At 43.2% G+C, this 19,974-nt stretch overlaps 1 protein-coding gene across 2 annotated transcripts in view; it reads right to left on the reverse strand.

The window, feature by feature from the left end:
- The window catches only part of LNX1 (ligand of numb-protein X 1), a 70,204-nt gene that overhangs the window by 36,866 nt on the left and 13,364 nt on the right, over window positions 1-19,974 (reverse strand). The window lies entirely within an intron of this gene.

Consider the following 19,974-nt stretch of genomic DNA (forward strand, 5'->3'; position numbering starts at 1 on the left):
GCTGGTTCTAAAATAATTCTGGAAGAAAATCCAAATCCTAAGTCCTGACTCAACCTCCGCAGTGACAAAATCCTCCGTTTCTGGTGGAGACATGCATGTTCCCAGAAGAGCTGAAGATACAGCGTTGTAAGAGGCAAATTACAAGCCTGCTTTGAAACAACTTCCTTGTGGTCCCAACTCCCTGCTCTAGATTCATCCTGGACAACAAAGGGAGGACGACACATAGCACTTCTTTCTTAAGACTTGTTAAAGAAAGTCACTTGAATGAAGTTAAAGGTCACTGTGCTCTTCATGAATCAGTATTTAATTAAAGCTATAAAATAACTGAAGAGGCAGAGTGGCCCAAGGACACAGCACCTGTGACTTTTCTCCAGCACCATTTCTGCCCCACGCCCACCCACTAGAACCTCATTCACTACATTAAAAAAAAATAATCTGCCTTTTAATCATAATCTAATGAGCTTGGCCTACTTTCAGTTACTATTATCTTTTTCTCCATAGCAAAGGCTAACTGATGACTTTCATAAAAGTGCCCTGTAGGACGAACTCACAGAAATAGCTGCAGAAACCCTGAGGGAGAAAAAGCTCTTCGTAATATATGGCATGCACAAAAGGCAATGCATAATACATACAGTACACAACGCTAGTGGGTTAAATGTCAGAAAAAGAAGTAGTACACTGAACAGAGGCCTTGGAAGAGAAATGATTTATGGAAGCAGTTCCTGGGACAGAAAGATGAGATGAGAGCGAGTCACAGAGCTCTCTATATCAGCTTTGGAGCAGCAGTTTAATTTCTTTTAGGGTATTGGATTTTTAGAGACAATTGAATTAAAAACCTTTTTTAGCACTAAATTATGATTGACCATCATTTACCTCATACTGCTTCTGACAACTTCCATCTTAAAGAGGGAAAAAAACCCCAACCCAAACTGTATCATACTGATGCAGCTGTGTAAGGGCTTTGTATACGCTTTAAGGTTTGGATGGGAATGGCTGTGGCAGAAGTTATTTCTAAAACCTTTCACAAGAAAAAGGAGGTGTCTCAAAGAAAATACTCTTGTGGAAGAGAAGGTTGGTCAACTATTTCAAAAGACCAACAAAAAAGCTATTCCAAGATGAGACTGCAACAATAATCATGTAAAACAGAAACAAAGAGCTCTCCTGCTTCCACTGCAGCAGGCATTTTCCCATTCCTTCCCCAAAAAAGAGGTCTGACTTCCTCTTAGCTTGAGCTGCTGGAAGCTGCACACCCCACCAGTATCACAGCAGAATGCTCTCTTTTTTATTCCTTAGGGAGCAGAACCACAAAGACTTCCCCCTTTTGCAGTCTACCTAAACTTCTCCAACACAGCGTTTTGGGAAACCAGCTCCCCAGCATGGTTGACCTCTCCCACTTGCAGTGGGGTCACTAATCCAGCCTATGAATGCTCAACAAAATAGTTAAAAATAGTCTAAAAAGCCACCACAACGAAACATACACAAGGAAATGGCTTCGGGGTGAATTGTTTGCTGTTCTCAAAAGACGATCTCTGCCTTACAGAGATCCCGCAAAGATTCAAAGTATGATAAGAGATATTCTTACTCCACATTTTATTATATTTTCCTCTGTTTTTGCTATGCCAGTACAGTCTCAGTAGTTGATAGTAGGGCACCAGCCTTGTGAATGAGTCCTCAAAAGAAGATCTTTTTTTATTTTTAGTGTGTTGCATGAAGATCAACATGGAGATCAGAAGAGGCTCTGCCCAAAGATTCCCAGCTACATGGATTTAATTGCTGCCTGGTGCCCATCTGCACTTCACTACTAAAGCCTTCACTTTCTGTGGAAATCCTCACTCGCTGCTGCTGGCTGCACTGCAGACACCCAGTTAACAGCATCAATCCAACAGCAATGAACAGAAGACAGTTACTTTGAATGTAGAGAGGGCTGACACAGTTTAAGATGTGGCTTACTGGAGAAGACAAGTTGTCATGATACAAAGCACAAGGCATATCTTTCTAACTCTGCCAGAAATAGTTAAAAGAGAACCAAAGCTCTTCAAGTACGAGCACTGAAGCTATTTCTTAAATAATTGTGGCAGGCATAAACGAACACAAATCAAGCCTTCTTTCTTCAGATTAACACAGTGTCCTTGAAGAAGAAAAAAAGCCCCAAGCCCTCAAACTTGTAATAAAATCCGCAACAGCATCTCTTCACTTTCATTGTTTTCCTTGTGCTGACACTGCTGTGATAACAGAAAACAGAAGAGACGACTGTCTAAGTGGAATCATATTTATAGTGTCTCAGCTACATTTTTCCATATGGTTGGATTTGGCTTCCAGAAAAGAGAGATCCATAAACCAGTTACATGCCAGTACTAATTATCTCTCTCTCTGTGATTATTAATCAGCTGCCTGATTTACAGCTGGATGAGCGGGATACCTGATTAATGTAGGCCAGTCAGAAAGCCAACCCAATGCTGTCTGGTGGCCAAGGTGAACTACAGATTTATATTCCTTCTCAGTCGCACTGGACAGCGAGTACATCCGTGCAGCCGTATGATACTGAAACAACTTGAAGGCCAAAACTGAGAGAGATAAACAGACATGAATAATGAGTGTTGTACAGTTCATGCCATTAAAGTAGTGTCACTAGGTGCATACGGGAAATTCAGAAAATGGTTCCTTCTGTTTGCACGGCCTCTTTTATGAAGCAGAAATGTGCTGTCCTAAATGCTGGCTGTATGAACTAACCACTGGGCAGTGAGAGGGCAGTGGTGGCCGCTGAAACTTCACGTGGGGTTACGGTTCTGGCTGGCACCAACGCCGGTGGCCGCAGGGTAGGCCTTGCCCCGCGCCCTGCCCCCCACACGAGGGAGGCTCTGCGGCCCAGTCCTCAGGTGTAGGCATCCCAAGTGCTGGAGCCAGGAGACCCGAAACCCCGTGGCTGCTTTAACTCGGTCCTACCATACCATTTGTAAAAACAAGCTTCGGTCAAACTCAAAGCCAACAGAAACATTTCCACGTTATTTGCAAGTTCAAATGAAAACAGTGGTTTGAAAAGAGAGACGTGTTTTCCTTGCAGCACCCGTAACTCGCACAGCGTAGCGAGGAGGGCCTGGAAGTGGGGTTGACCTCAAGGATTTCCATCACTCAGGCTGACGCAGGGACAAAACGTAAAGGCAAAACATAAACAAGGACAACAAGGACAACATAAACAACAACAAACAACAAGCATGGATTTTTCACCTCAATTCTAATGGTCTAAATGAAACAAAATCACAGGCAAAAAATATATGTATATATTTATAACGCATTTGCTCTTTTAAAAACACCCTGCTTTCTATCTGTGTCACTTCACAGGCTGTCGCCCTTTCTCCCTGTCTCACACCTGACTGCCTGGGCAGGAGACAGGGGAAAAGAGTGACTCTAGAGAGTGACAGTGCCTGTCAGCCAGGTCTGGCACAAATAAACAGAGCAGAAGCTCTCCCTGTCCTGTTCCAGAAGTGCTTTCCCAACCTCACTTCCAGCGCACTCATATTTTGGTGCTGTTTTGCTTTAGAGCAGCAGCAACGGACACATTGTCGGAGTGCAATTAAGAATGATGTATACAGAGCACTCACAATTGCCCAGCAGAAGACAATACTGCATAATGGGCTGTCATTGCTGATCCGAAGCTAAACCCTGACAAGGGTAGACAAGGATGTTTCAGCTATGCCCTCACTGCAAGCAGTCTCATCCCCCTGTAATTTGGGTTTGACACACACTGGGATCAGAAGTACCAACAGTGTGTGTCACACCCCAACTCCACCACACAAACTCCCCCAGCTGCCCTGGTACCCCCGAACTGATCTTTCTGGCTGATGGAGAAACTGAAGGTGACCAACAAGGAGTGTTTTGGATAACCTGGTGCTGATAACCTCACTTGTGAGACCAGGTGAGAGGCTCCTGCTACGTCTGGGAAGGAAGGGGGGATTTGAAGCAGAGAGGTTGACTCGCAAGAAGGTGTTGGCAATCCCTGCCCCACGGGAACCATTCACACCACGTGTGCATCAGTGACTGTAGGCCAAACATAACACAAGAATCAACCATATGGATTTCAGGCCAAACGCCTAACCTCTAAAGCTTTCTGAAACTCCATCACAAGTGAGTGAACTGACTTGGTCAGTTCTCAGGCAGAGATCACACCAACGATTCTGATCTTACTTTTGCCAACCTTGCACCAGGAACTGGAGAAAAAAAAACAAAAAAGGAGCAAGGCACCTAAACTCCAACCAAATCCCGTGTTACGGATCTAAGCTAAAAGGCAGCAAATGCACAATCTCCCTTCCAGACCAACCATACCAGTGCTTAAGAGGCCAGAGACATTAACATCTTCAGCAGTGAAGGTGACTAATACCTTGCTGCTTCTTACACCCAATGATGTTGTATCATCCTTGCTCAGAAATCTGGCTTCTGTGAATCCTGGTCCTATATGCAAAATTCCTCTTTTTTGCTATATATGAAAATAAATCCTAGAACTAAGTGCTTAACAGCAATGCTTTTTCCTTGGTAATTCTGAGTTCTTGCAAGGATTAACCACTGCATGAATACTGCGTATGAAAAAGGTTTCATAAATAAGTACCTGATTTATTTTTTTTAAATACATTTGCCTTTTCTGCTTTTTATGAAGGATGTGTCATGTCAAGAGCATTCCTCAGGCTACTGTAATCACCAGCTATGGCTAGGAAGGCCCTGCCTACATTGAACTTTCCTCAATATTCATACAGAAGGGGATGAGCCGTCTAAAGAGCAAAGCTTAAACTCCTGGATTACAGTTTCCAACTAACATTCACTGAAAGTCAGGCTGCAAAAACCTTGTATAAACATGTAATGAGAAACAGTCTGTTCTCTGCACCTGCACTTGAATTTCATAATGCCAGCAACATTTCTAGATGCTCACCACTGCTGTTCCGCGTACTCTGTACCCTGGCATTGATGCACTTGGATATCCTCTCCCTGATGGTCTTCCTTAGCACAGTGTCAGAGGCTTGCCATCTTGTTTGGGAGGAAAAAAATGCTCATTTTTCACCTAATTTAAGTGGGAAATTGTCCCAGTTACTATTACTCTTTCACTTCAATAACCCTATAAACAAAAGTGTTTTAGAGAGAGCTTCCTGACACCTGGGGCATCAGGGCTGGCTGGGAGGGAGACACGGGCCAGCGGCTTGATCCCTGCTGCCTCCGGAGGGTTGAGGATGAGCGATTCCATCCTACACCTCCATAAACACTGCTCTTCTCCATGTCAGCATGGAGATAACTATGATAGAAGTTCAGATGAGGAAAATGGCCTCTCTGTCTAGCTGTCAGAGAGATTTTCTCATGTTATTTGCTCTCTATTATCAACCAGAGACCTTTGCTGAAGGATAAACACATAGTAGAATTTAGTGGTTCTATATTTTTGCATTACTACTCTATAAATATTTATAAAGGTCCTTATAACATTTATTTCTTTAAGCTAAAGTTATTTAGCTTAAATACTTTCCCACAAGATAGGAAAAAACCTCTCAAATATCTTCTTTTTTTTCAGTTTGATTTCTGCATATCCCTGTTATGGTTTTCGTATGGTTTTCATTTTAATGAAGCCATCGTAATTCAACAAACTCTGGAACTACCTTACTAGTAAAGCCTAAAGATGTGCCGTGTCCTATCTGTAAAGATCTGACCCCAGGGAAGGGGTGTCCTTTTTACAATGTTTTTGCACTATGATGCTGTCAAACAAAATATATTTGTATATTATAAAAGGAACTTGTGCAGGAGTATCTGTATACTTACACTTCCACGTCTGCTACTCTGTATGCACTTGGGTGCACCACTAGAAAAAGGACTTATAGTTCCCACAGTTTAAAAAAAAAAGGTTTTCTAAGCATGTGAAGAAAATATGTATTGAGCATTCTTTATAATTACTATGTTAGTCATCAGCTACAGTGTCGTACTCCCATTTCTGTGATTTGGTTGCTGAGAAGGGGGAGCAAGCATGGCTAGCGATTTTCGTACAGGCCCTTGAAAGCATTCTGTATTGGTGAAGAATGTAATTGCAGTTCAGAGTTCAGTCCCTACAGTTCCCAAAACTACCGACGGACAGACAGCTGGTGCCAGGCACAAACTGAACAAGCATTCAATGGAAACCAAATCCCCATTTTAAATTTGACTGCTCATACTGAGGGAAGGGAGGGATGTCCAGATTTCCTACTAGTTTTCAGAAGAGTTGAAAGAATTTGGAACACATTTTTATTCTTAAATAAATCATAGATTTTAAACTTCACATACATGCTACCAAAGTATCATGTAACATGTGGTCATATTTAAGCTTTTTTCCCCCTTCTCTTTAAAAAGCAAAAAATTGTATTTCAAGCACCATCATCAGCTTCTATTATGCAATCTTTTAAAAGGCCCATTAACCTCCATCATGGGAACAGGGAATTGGAAAAAACAGGTAAACAATACTACTTGCCTGCAATTGTGGGCAAAAATCATGACTGGGATTATTGTGCAATGATCCCAGTTGCTGTTGGACTGCGTACAAATTGTTGGTCCGGATCATGTTCTCTCCCTCCCCTGACACTTCTTCCAGGCAATTACTCTGTCACTGATGATTTTGAAACTACAACCGTACTGATTTCTCTTCAAGGTTCAAGCATTGTTTCAAGTTCTAGTCTTAAACTGTTCCAACAAATTGCAGCTGTCTTACACATAGGGGAATGGAGCTGTAAATTGCTAGAGACAGCTGAGATGGGCAAGTCAGCATACGGGCTGGAAATGTCAACTTCTTGTGTGGATTAGCACAGCTTCTCCATTGTGCCTAACACAACTACTACTTTAGAGAAGCTAATATTCACAACTGACTTTGTGGCTTCACCTTCTGTTGCCCCTTCCCCACCTGTGCCCAAGCCACCAATGCTCTGAGAATGCAGAAGGGCATCAGCAGCCGGTTCCCACTGCTCACATAAGGCATAGCCTTGGGTTGCTGCTACAGCTTCTACCTTTTCATGCTGCCTTTAAATGTGATGCTTGTAGAACAAAGCAGACCCCGAGCAACAAAAACGAGGAATTAACCAGGCTGAAAGACTGCAGTCAGCCTATTAATCATGATTTGCTCCTAGATTACATAAGCAAACATTTTTCGTCACAGGGAAGTTACTGGCCAGAAGTACAGAACCACAGTGATGCAAAACAACAGCAGTATTTATTCATACTGAACTAACTCAATTAAATACTGAAGCTCCCCAAGAGTCAGCGAATAATATTAAACATATCTCATGCAATCTACTCACACCAGCTGGCACAAACAAGGAAAACAGAGGAGCAGCACACTATCTCTAACCCTTGGTAGATGCTCAGGTACTGACACAGCAAGGAACCTATGAGGACCTGGGTAGAAGAGTCAGAGCAAAATAAGAGGGAAAAATAAAACACGTGGCACTAAGATTTCTGACCTGGTAGAACCTGTAAACTTTGCTGATGGCTTCTAGTGCTTTTAGCATTCAACAGTTTATAGAACATCATTTAAATCTGCTAATCCTGTTCAAGTGCTATGTTAAAGTCCTAAAGTACTAAAAACTCCTCTTGACTTCAATGAAGTTGGAGCTTGATTGAAACTTTACCAGATGCTTTCATGCCTTCCAGAATTGCACTGTTTTCTACACAATACACTTAAAAGCTTCAGCCTTCGCCGCTCTTGAAGAAGAGTAAAACTGGAACGTTGTTTCAAAAGAAAGTGAGAAAACATAAAAGAGGTTTCTTCATTGGCCTGTATTAGAAATAGTGTGGCCAGCAGGAGCAGGGAAGTGATCGTGCCCCTGTACTCGGCACTGGTGAGGCCGCACCTCGAATACTGTGTTCAGTTTTGGGCCCCTCACTACAAGAAGGACATGGAGGTGCTGGAGCGCGTTCAGAGAAGGGCAACGAAGCTGGTGAAGGGCCTGGAGCACAAGTCTTATGAGGAGCGGCTGAGGGAACTGGGACTGTTTAGTCTGGAGAAGAGGAGGCTGAGGGGAGACCTCATCGCGCTCTACAACTACCTGAAAGGAGGTTGTAGCGAGGTGGGTGTTGGTCTCTTCTCCCAAGTAACTAGCGATAGGATGAGGGGAAATGGCCTCAAGTTGCACCAAGGGAGGTTTAGATGGGACATTAGGAAAAATTTCTTTGCTGAAAGAGTGATCAGGCCTTGGAACAGGCTGCCCAGGGAAGTGGTTGAGTCACCATCCCTGGAAGTATTTAAAAGATGTGTAGATGAGGCACTTAGGGACATGGTTTAGTGGGCATGGTGGTGTTGGGTTGACGGTTGGACTTGATGATCTTAGAGGTCTTTTCCAACATTCATGATTCTATGATTCTATGATTCTATGATTGTAAACTTGGATACTTATCAATACTCCTATATTCTTTTATCTACAATCGGTGTGCACGAGGGAGCAATCGCATGCATTGTGTATCAGTTGGGTATTTGGAAAGTAACATAACACTTGCCATCAACAGCTGTCAGATTCATATCTGGTTTTCAGGTCCATCCAAGACCACTCAAAGAACAGCACTGATACTCTGCAGGCAATCTTGACTACTGATTTTGCCTTATACTAATAAAATAATAATATAACCTTTTTATAGTAGGAACTGAGATCATATGTAATGAGACTGCAGCAGGTTCACTGAATATTTTCCTTGTTGAGAACCTGAACTGAAAAATGAGCCTAAGGAAAATCACAGCATATATATACAAAGGCTCAAAAAATGTTAATGCTGCTAAAATCAAGTTATCTGTGACAAAAATAACAAGTGCAAGGACAAAGAAATTCTTAAGGCATTGCAATGCTATACCTCATAATACTGCACAATCCAATACACTGAATTTTTCAAATTATGTGGATACACATATAAATAATATTAAGAATAAGCATTCAATCTATTGATTCATGTGTTTTTCATGTTTATTGTTCAGTGTTTTGATCACCGGATTATATTCAACAGGTATAACTAGTCTCCTGGAACTTAGTATCTCAGCATTGTCTTCCCCTCCTACTATCCCCACCTATACTATAAAAACTTTATGATGCAGTGAGCAAAATATGCTTGCAATGGGACAAGGGGTTTTGGTTTTTTAACAAGAGTGACAGTATCAGCGTTACCCAATTCCTGCAGCTACAGGCAGAAGAGCCTGCCAGACAGAAACTTTGCATTTACACATACTTAGCACACATTTCTTTTTAAAATAAAACTAATTACAGTATCTGCTATGTCACAGACCCAACAAGCCAGCGCTACTGAGGGCAGGTTTGAGGCTTCTGTTGGCACAAAGCAGTGACACACGCACATAAGTCTCTAGATGTAAAATAATAAAAAGGGAACGTTGCGTTCAATTTCAAGATGTTTTTTTAACCCAAGGCTTGGGTTTACTAATATGTTCTCCACTGGAATTCGAAATTATGGGAAACAACAGGGCTGCAGCCAGTAAATAATGAATTCTGTCTTTATACTTTCTTATTGACAGAACATGCTATGGACAGCCACCCACAGCTCTAGCTCTGGTGGCACTTGCCGCACTTGCCTCCGACCTCAGTGAGCCAAAAGTCGTATAAGATCCCTTTTAGGTCAGCATAGGTATCTAAATTACATTGCTAACACATCTTGGGACACATCAAGCTCTGAACACATACTTGCTTCCTCATGGAGAAGGTCAGAAAAAGGTCTCAGCACACCTTCTCAGAAGTTGAAAAACCACAGAGATCCGTGTCAGATGCCCATCTGAGTGTTGCACAAACATCTCCGCCACCATGTCTAAGTAGCATCTTAAGATGTCACAAATGTTTCCCATTTTAAAAGTAGTTCTCCTGTCTTTTCAAATCCAATGTCTGATACTCAGCGAGGACCCTGAATCAGTCCTGTAGGAAGTGAACTGCATGTGACTCGTGAATCATTGTGTCTTAAAACCCTAAAACAACACGGGCTCCTTGTAGGGGTGGGGAAGGAAGAGTACAACATTTCCTGGTATATCACAGAGCGCAGTTTCTAGGATTTCAGCCTAAATGAGTATTGACACTGGCATAAGAAGTACATAAGTCACACTATTGAGTAACTATCTCATTACACTATTTTTTTGTGAAGATAACATAGCCAACAGTACATTTTGCTAAAGAAATACAGTTCTGGCTTCTAGTCCTCCTGGCTCTGTAGTCTTCCCCTTTGCATGTATGGCTGGAAGAGGATGGATCAGAGGGACCAGTTTTTAGAACAAAACTCCCCAAACCCATTGGGCATGCAAAAATCTTCACTGCTTGTGGTTTTATGGGTTCCACCCAGTTGAATATGAGATATTTCAGCGAGATATTTCACCCTCCCATTAAAATAAACACACATTGTAAAAGCATTTAAAGGCTCCAGAAAGTCCATATCCAGCCACAGCACAAGTATGGCTGGAATGTTGTTTACAGTCTTCTGAAGGCTCACATGGTAGGAAATGCTCACTTACGCTGTAAAAATTGTGAAAAACAATTTTTTGAATCACCATTTTTTAACAGAACTATCAGAAATACTTTTAACCTGAATTTCTTTAGCCAAATCTGAAAAAAGGCCAATCCACTCAGCCTTCTCCCCACATAGCTACCTACAGGCAGTGCTGTGCTCAATACCATGGAAAGCATCCAAAAATGCAGTGGTGCTGTTTTCCTCCTGTTGTACATGGACCACTGTCAGCACTCTCCTGGCAAGGGAGGCTGACAGAGCTCACACCCTCACACCTCCGTTTTCAGGAGTGCTCCAACCACTAAAGCTCAGGTCAGGTTGGGGTAAGGCTGATCCCTGCTCCTCCTGCTGAAGCTTATTCACAGAGGTGGATTAAGCAAGAGGGAGCCCGATGCTATCGCCAAATGAAAAACTGGTGCCTGAGGAGGGAAGATCTGAGTCCTGCTTCAAAGACTGCTGTGGCTTTTCAGTTGAAGTTGGGAGAGGTTCATAAGAAAAGACATTGTCCTCTGTTAGTCCGACCAGTGTCTTGGGGCAAAACTGGCAATACCATCTGGGCACACAAGCCCTTCTTCAGTCTGAAGCTGAAGAAGTGACCTTTGAGGCTTCAAATGTAGGTTGAGAACCTTTCCATAAAAATGTGTCTTGTTTTCTTAGACCACCAGGATTTAACTGTTGAATCAAGAGATAAGATGCATAAACTAGGGTGGAAGCAGGAATCCAACCCCGGAACTCTCATTACAGAAGATGCCTTCAGCATCTTCAGGTATCTTATTACCAACAACACAAAATGGATTTCCCTGACGAAGGCAAGGGTCACAAGATCGCGCAGCAGCCTAGGCTGGAAGGGACCTCAAAAGATCATCTGGTCCAACCTTTCATGGGAAAGGGAGACTAGGTGAGATTGTCTAGCACTCCAATCACATCTTGAAAACATTTCCAGTGATGGGAAATCTACCACACCCCTGGGTAGGTTGTTCCAGTGAATGATTGTTCTCACTGTAAAAAAGTAGGAGAAGGAGAAAATAACTTTTGCACCATATCTTACTTTAAGCCCAAGTTGCTCAGGCTGCTGCTTCTTCATATTCCGTAAATTGCAGATGCTATAGGTTTCTTTAGGTTTTCTTAGTCACTTCTACTCTCTCAGATTTCATGCTATTTTTGCATAGTATAAATAACAAAAAATGTTTTCACTCTGTTTTTTTCTTTAATTATTCAATTAATTAAAAAAAGTTCAGGGTAAGAGGCAGTCATCTCATACTGTCCTGTTACAAGACACATTAACTTGTGTACTCTTCCTATTAAAATACAGGAAATAGAAAAAAATCCCAAAATGTTCTTTAGGAAGCTGCTCTTTCATTCCCCCTTTTATGCCACTGCAGCCATGGGAATTCCAGTATTCAAGCTCTAATAACTATTTTCGCTTCCAAAATTAAAAGATAAACACCATGGATGCAGCTAGGCACCTAGAACACCGTGGGCAAACCTGGGCAGCAGGTTTGGAGAACTGAAACTTGAGCATGAGCTGCAATTATATTCCCCTGGGTAATCCAAGATGGTGGCCTTGCCCCTGCTGTCCTAGGAGAGGGCACATCCTGCTTGACCTTGCTGCTCCCACAAAATGGGTGGAGGTTGCTGTGCAAGAAGCTGCCTTGAAATGAATCCAAATCGTGAATTCTCTGTGACAGGTTGTGGCATCTGGGTGACTCAGCCAGCCTCTGCGCCCGAGGCTGTTCCAGCCCAGGCTGCGATTTTGTTAATGTCACAATTTAAGTAGACTTGGGTCTCATTAGCAGTGATAATGGACCCCCTGAAGGAAAACCAAGGTGGCATAGGAAATTATGTCAGTTCATTATCGGCTCTGAAAGGAGGATAATTACATCTGTCTTCTCCAAACTGAGATGACCCTGGTCCTTCAGAAGGGAGCTGGAAATCTATCCTCCAGCAGCGTGCTCACGCCACGTCTCATCATCTGCTAATTTTCACAGTGAAGGCACTACCCACATCATCACTCAAGGTGACCCAAGCCATCACCAACAGACAGGATCTTCAGCTGGACATCTACACATCTACATGTGTCCAGCAGACGGCAGCATATTGGGGGCATTGGACATGTTGGCAGCCCAGATTCAGACATACATAAAACAAATCCTACTTGCTTCATGTAAATATTACCACAACAGCCTGTCAATGCAGATGGCTCATCGAGTCAAACTGACCAGCTTTATAACAAAGAATAATCTTACAGCTACAATGAGAAAATTTTCTCTGGTTCCAAAATATCCACCCCAGCCTGACATGAACGTTGAGGTTAAAAAAAATTGAGTAGGCAGACTAAACAAAAGTGGTATGCATTTAAATATTTACACTAGCAATTGAGACATGGGTCTCTGTTTTAGTATTTTTTGCAATGCCTCGGACCAGTGGTTGGTGGTTTACCTATCTTCAGCTGGTTGTACCTTCTGAGGAACTCCTTAACTGCTCCTGAACCAAGTTCACTTCCTGGAAGGATAAAGCCAGACGCTCAGTGCTCAGCACCGTGTGTTTATAAGGGTGCGATACAGAGAGAAAAGGCGGAGGACAAAGAAAGGGGAAGAAATATCTAACAATTTAGTGACTGTAAACAGAACAACAGACTCATGGCAAATTATTTTCTTATTTCTTTAAAAGCTAATTGAAGATGCTACAGCATCACATAGGAAGGTTTGCTGAGTACTAGCATTAAGGAGACCTTCCAAAATTGAGCACAAACTGTTCTGCAAAGGCCAACCATGTCAGCCTCCAGAGATGGTGCTGCTTGTTAAGGGATTGTCTGCAACAGGGAAGTACATGATTACTGTAGTAGTTGTGGAATGATACCTTAGCCACACTATGTATATTATATGTGTAGAAACACACATCTGAGAATAGCTTCCCTGGAGACATCCCTGTTCCAGAGTAAGGGCATTCACCAGAGAAGCTGCCCTAGAGTAAGAACAGTACTGTCACTTCACACCCAGCTTTATTATGGATTAACTTCCCTGTGTGCTCAAACCATCTTTTTGGGGATAACTTCTACCTTTTCTTCCCTGCCCTTTCTTCTGGGTGCCAAATGGAAACAGTGGGAGCTCTCAGTGCCAATTTTAGGTGTTAGTTTCCCGATGCCATTGCACCCTGTAACTCCAGGTTCTGCATCCTGAGCTCCTTTCTTCCCATTAGTAGTGGCCATGTGTAATCAAGGTATCAGAACAATCATGGCTTGTTTTCAAGTCTACAAAGGTACCTGCCCATTTCTTAGCCCACAAAGAATTAGGCGTAACGAAGCACAGCCATTCATGATGATGGACATAAGAAAATGCAGGGAAGTGTAGCAAGTTATCCGTTGATAACTTGTTTTCTGTTAATAAACATCTTAAAAGTACAATTTTAATTCCGTTGCCCTAACAAAACTTAAGGGGTGAAAAGATATCCCAACTCAGTAGGCAGACTTTTCTGACAGCATCCTTTATAAAAGAACCTATCTCTGTAAAAGGTGATTCATTTGATCAGCTGTGTCTAATGGTGGTTCAGGATCAGTAAAGAAGTGATATTGTCCTGTAGTTCAAGCTCTGGAGCTCTGTGAGAGCCAAGGTCTACCCCTCACCATGCCACATCTTGAAAACAAGTTACAAGCTTGCTTTATTTCACATGTAATAAAAAGTCCTTAGGGCTTACTATGTTTTTGTTCAATGTCTCCCACAACACAGATTTGGCTCATTTGTGAGTTCTTTAAACTGCCGTAGCACAAAAAGCAATAAGAATAAAAGCAGTCCCATAGATCCCTAACTGGAGGAATGGCACTTTTATTCCCCTTCAGATACCTCAGCATCTCCAGCAAAAAGGAGAGAGGGGAATGAAAATAACAGACACTTATCTACCTTCTAAAAGCACAAAAGAGGTTCGGACTGGAAAGAAAGATCCAGTCTTCCAGTCTTAGCTGTGTCCAAGTGTTGCTAAAGACACAGAATCATGGATCACCCAAATTCCAGTGCTCAGCCCTGGACCTGACAGCTCACCATTGGCTTGCAAGGGCAAGGACTGTTTCTCTTCAACGTGACTATTTCAGAAGACCTGGAAGGAGCGCTCTTTGTAAAGCAGTCAGAAGGGAGGGGAGGATAACATCAGCAACTGCTTCCCTGGCACAGGGGACCATAGGCAGCACAGCTGTTCTTTCTGGAAATGTCAGAGAGGAAAAAAAAGTGCCGAGGGAATTGTCATCGGCGGACGGCACAATAGGTGATTCCAGAATAATGCTTCACACAGTCGTAATCTCTTCTTGAAAACATTGCTCAGGAAGCCCAGGTCTGACTAACTTTGCAGATAGCAAACACTGCTTGAAAAGCAGACGTGTAAATTATAAAATCACTTAGGATCCAGTTTCCCTGTTGCTCTCTGACGAAGGAGAGCACAGGCGTGTCTCAGCACAGATGCTGCAGCTGAGATAGCCCTGTATCAGCCCTCTCCTGCCTGGTCACAGCCACGTCCAGGGAATGTTAGCAGGAGGATTTCAGGCCATACCCACGGCTCCACCTCTCCCTCTTTGTCTGCCCCCTTTGCAAGCTGCCTGCCACAGGGAAGGTCTGTGCAGGGCCAGTCATCTCACCAGTGCCCACAGACAAATAGCAAAACATTGTCCCTGGGGTCTGCAGGACACCACGCACTTTCGGCGGCAAAACACGATCTCAAGGTTGTTTTGAAATCCAGTGTATGCCCATGCAGGGAGCCACGGCAGCTCTCAGGTGGACACAGGGCTGTCTCCTGTCCTCCTCGGCGTCCAGGGCTTCCCCAAGCGGGAGGATGGGGACAGAGGGAGGGAGGAGTGTCATATGGTGCCAGACCTATCCCACTCTCGAACGCTGCCAGGAGATGGGGGAAAATCGCACACAGAAGCTTTTTGAATGAAGAAGACCCAAACTGTAAGCCCTGAATTTGCCTGCAGTCAACAGAAAAAACCCAAACCTGAACCCTCTGCTTCCTTGTGCCCAGGACAACGAGGTAAAATGGAGACGCCAAAATGATACCTACTTCATCCCCATCACTGTGGTCAACCAGAGATGTAGTGAGAGGGGAACAGGATCCATCCCCTGCATATAGCTACACCGTTCAGCTTCTTCAGTAGCTTCTGAGACAGGTAGCAAGTCTATTCATCTCCTAAACCCCTTGAGGCCTTCTGTGGCGATGTGGATGACCCTTACAAGGACTAGACTCAAGGCTGGAGACAAACAGGGACCCTTCCGCACTCTCGCTCTTTAGTGGCAGATCTGACCTTTCAGTGGCAGGTCGCTATTTTATCGTCAGTCCTGCTACTCTTCTGAAAACATCCTGCTTCAAAGGGACTTTTTGGTCAGTGTTAAAGTCATGGAGTTTGTGCCTGCTGATGCTGGGAGATAAATTTCAACAAAAAACCGGGAGGAAAGTCACAATTTTGTAAGATCTGTTCTCATGGAGCTACCATTCTCACAAGGGACAGGAAAAGTGGAGTCTGAGGTTTTACAAAGCTCCCACACAGGGGCGTGGGGTTTTTTTGGGGGGAGGTGTTGTTACAGAGATTGCAGAAGTTGGAGTCTATGACATTTTATTTGTATTGTTTCAACTCATTCACCCACACACCCTCAAGGGATATTCTGTTTTTTAAAATTGCTGTTTCTCTTAAAAACAGTGTGGTGTGAATCAGTGTGGTTTTCCCCCCAAATATTTTTGTGGAGCTCTACTACTCTATCTCTCTGCTATATATATGTGAAAAATAGATGTTTGCCCATGTACGCAAAACCTCATTTTCTTCCTAATACATTCCAATCAAAATCAAGAGAGTCATTTGCTGAAGTCAGTGGAATAATATCTGTATAGAACTAATCTAAGTGAGGAAAAAGTCAAGCATGTTGATATTACTCTTTTCACTTCTTCCATCTTCCATAGCTTCCTCTGCCTGAGTACTGAAATAGCCGTAACTAGAGATGAGGTCCTCGAACCAAACAAATCAGCTAGGTAAGAGGAATTGAACAATATAGGGATAGAACTTACGATACCTATTTTCTTGGCTTATTTTATTTTCATTGTTTCTAGTGGGTTTTGTAGGACAGTTTCCAACTCCTCTAAGGATTTCAGTCCAGGTGGTAATTTAACTAGGCAGAGGATCAGTAGATAAAACTCTGATTAGATGTCAGTTCTATAATTGAGCTATTTCACAGCTTGGCTTAACCTATGTTTAGTCTAACAGATAAATGTTTAGAGTTCACCAAGACTGACGAAGTGAAGTTAATATAAAGAGAGTCTCACCAAACCTGGTCAATCCATAAAGCTTCCTTTGTATTGAGCCTTCAACTCCGCATGTTTTGCTGAAGTTAAGCTCCACAGCTTAAATTTACCGTTTACTCATACATTAATCCATAAATCTAAAATAAGAAGCATAACCAACTCAGAGTTTTGCAGTGCTGCAATAGTGCAAGGAGATGGAAGACACATGGCTCGGCGTGCTCAGCATCATTGCAGTTAACCACAGGGGGCCCTGACAGATCAAAGTCAGCCAGTTTCTCTTTCCCTTCTCTCTTTCCCTTTCCTCCTTACTCTCCTTGAACAAGACAAGACACTCAAGGGAATGGCCCTTTCACTGACTATTTCATTATTTCACAGACCAGTCAGGTGCTTGGAGACAAGAGAAGGGAGCAGATGGGGTCTCACCACCACTACAAGGAGGAGGATGGGGCTCATGCAGAAGTGCCTCTCCATGGACTGATGAAAATTACCAGGTTCAAGTGACTTTGAAATTACAGAGAGGTGATCTCCATTCACCTACCACAGTTAAATCCAGGACCAGCATACTCAGTCCTTATTTGATCTTGACTCTGTGCACTTACTGCAGTGGTTACAACGGATTCTGTGTCCAAGAGCTCCCTATATTTTTAAACCAGTTCAATTCTCCTTCACCAGACAGGAGAAACACGCTGCCGTCATGCTGTGCAATGTTCAAGGCCATGCTTCCCTGCTAACCTTGATCCCTCGGTACTGGTGTACCGAGCGGGGCAGATGTGTGGGAGAGGCAAAAGCTGAGGTGTAAAGGAATTGAGAGGAAGCAAGGGAAAGACAAAGATTAAGGGTAGCCAGGAGCAGCCAGGTGGAAAATGGCTAAAGAAACCAAAACAGAGCCTGGCACTGGTGATGACAGAGACTGAATGAGCATAACAAGTCATGTCAAGAGAACCAACAGAAAGATTCCTATTTAAAGAGTTTCAAACTCACATCTTCTCTCAAAACATATATAGGGCAGAAGCAGCCGATTCGCACTTGGCAGGTAGTGTCAAGAGAGTTTATGTAATACTGCAAAAAGGTAAGCATCTATTTAAAAGCAAACTGTTATTTTTACCCAACATGCAAGCAAATCAAGCTCTCTCATCACAGACAAAAAACCTCCATGCTGTCAGCTGTGAGTTCTCTTGGTGTTGTAAAGCACCACAGGGCACAAAGTCACGATGGTATTTTTTGTGTTGGTTGTCAACCTCTATTTGCTGGGGATTTGAAAAACAGAGGAGACATGAAGCACAGGAAGATCTGAACAACAATTAGCAGACCTTAACAAAGGGCAAGGAGACTATTACGAATTTGTGAAATGCATTTTCTCTCTAAGAAAGAGATGTTAACCTCTCTGCAATACTGAATTAGCAAAAATATGAGGGATGTAACTCAGCATCTGCTGAAGAAGAAAGGGAAGGGAAGGGAAGGGAAGGGAAGGGAAGGGAAGGGAAGGGAAGGGAAGGGAAGGGAAGGGAAGGGAAGGGAAGGGAAGGGAAGGGGAGGGGAGGGGAGGGGAGGGGAGGGGAGGGGAGGGGAGGGGAGGGGAGGGAAAAGGTAGACAGGCAGATTGTGTTGTGAGGTAGGTGGAACAGGAGCAAATGTGTTTTGGAAATATCTGGTATGGATTACGGTTCATCAGCTCTAGAACAGGGTTACTTGGTCTTGGCCTCCCTTTATAAATTTCTTTTGTTCACTTGGGTCATGTTACTATTATTCAAGCCTGGATTACAAAAAAGGCAGATCTGTGGGACTTTGCATTTATTTGCTTTGTCAGCTTAACATATTAAGTGCAAGTTTATACGTACACTATATATCTGATTAAATGCTCTGTCCTGTTTTGATCTATTCTATTCTGATTTATTTTGAACTCAAAGACCATAACTGTAAGTGCCTTCAAACCTACAGATGCTTAGACCACTGGGGAAAGAGCAGAAAAAAAGTGAAATGCAGCAACCATTACTGTCCAACTTCATTACACTCATGCCTTGGAAGGATAAAACAAGAATGTACTGGAATTTAATCTCCTCTGAGGGAAGAAACTGGAAGCAACATGTTTGCTAGAAATGACGCATACCCAATCCACTAAAAATCATCAAGATATGCAAAATTTAAATGCAATTTAAAAATGGACACTGAGAAAATTTACAGACACAACACCAAGGAAAGTACATTTGTGTGGCCATAACCTTGATGCACGACAGCACAGAGCAGGTGGAAAGCAGATGTGGAGAACACAGCACGTCCCCAACACCGGAGGATGTGCGGGATGCGCAGGACTCTGCCAGTCCTATGCCAGGGCCCAGGTCACAGCAGGGGGGCACGAGGACGGCATGGATTGCAGTAGCCACCATTGGGCATCCACAGCAGTATCTTCTCAGCATTTCTAGACTGATTTACCAATAATGACTAGTATCAATATTTCCATCACCGTCTGGGTTGGGGCAAAGTAGCAGCAACTGGCACTTTCAACTGTGCTCATCCCCACAACAGATCCCAATGACAACTGTAACCGCAGCAGTGCTGTCCTGGCAAAAAAGAAACACCAGCACATAGACACTGCATTTGGGAAAGAATTGTATTCATCCTTTCTCCAGCAGTGCCATCTTCCTGCTGTAATTACAAACCAGGTAGTAATGCTCGAAGGAGACGTGCCAAATGTTTAAACCAGAACCAGTGGTGAGGCTCCTTTGGGAGCTGACAAGGGCAAGTCACAACCAACTTCTGGGCTTCCCATTCCCACTGCAAAACCTGTTTGGCAAAGGGCTGTGTTGCAACATGTGCTCTTCATATAGAGTGCTTATTTCTGACAGTAATTTAGCCTCTTGGCAGGAGATGCTCATACATATCAAGCGAAACAGCCTTGCTCATCCATATCAACCTACACATCCTCATATAGTAGCAGCAGCACAGCATACTCTCTGCTTCCAGTGGTCTCCTGTGGATCACAGGACAGATTTGGTTAATCATGCCCATCTCCTCTCCATAAAAGCCTGCTCCACATGGGACGTTTTCTGGCCTTTCATACTATTGATTTATAAAATCCACAAGTGAAGGGGCCTCTGTGGATGCTCCTATGAAACCATTCCACTACTCATTTTACACGGGATGGAAGGTTAGAAACAGTGGGACATCACCAGTGCTAACTGAATGTTAAAAATAACATGTAACAGTAATGCTTATCACATATGGAGGAGA

Source organism: Calonectris borealis, chromosome 4 (assembly GCF_964195595.1).
Source record: "Calonectris borealis chromosome 4, bCalBor7.hap1.2, whole genome shotgun sequence".
NCBI lineage: Eukaryota > Metazoa > Chordata > Aves > Procellariiformes > Procellariidae > Calonectris > Calonectris borealis.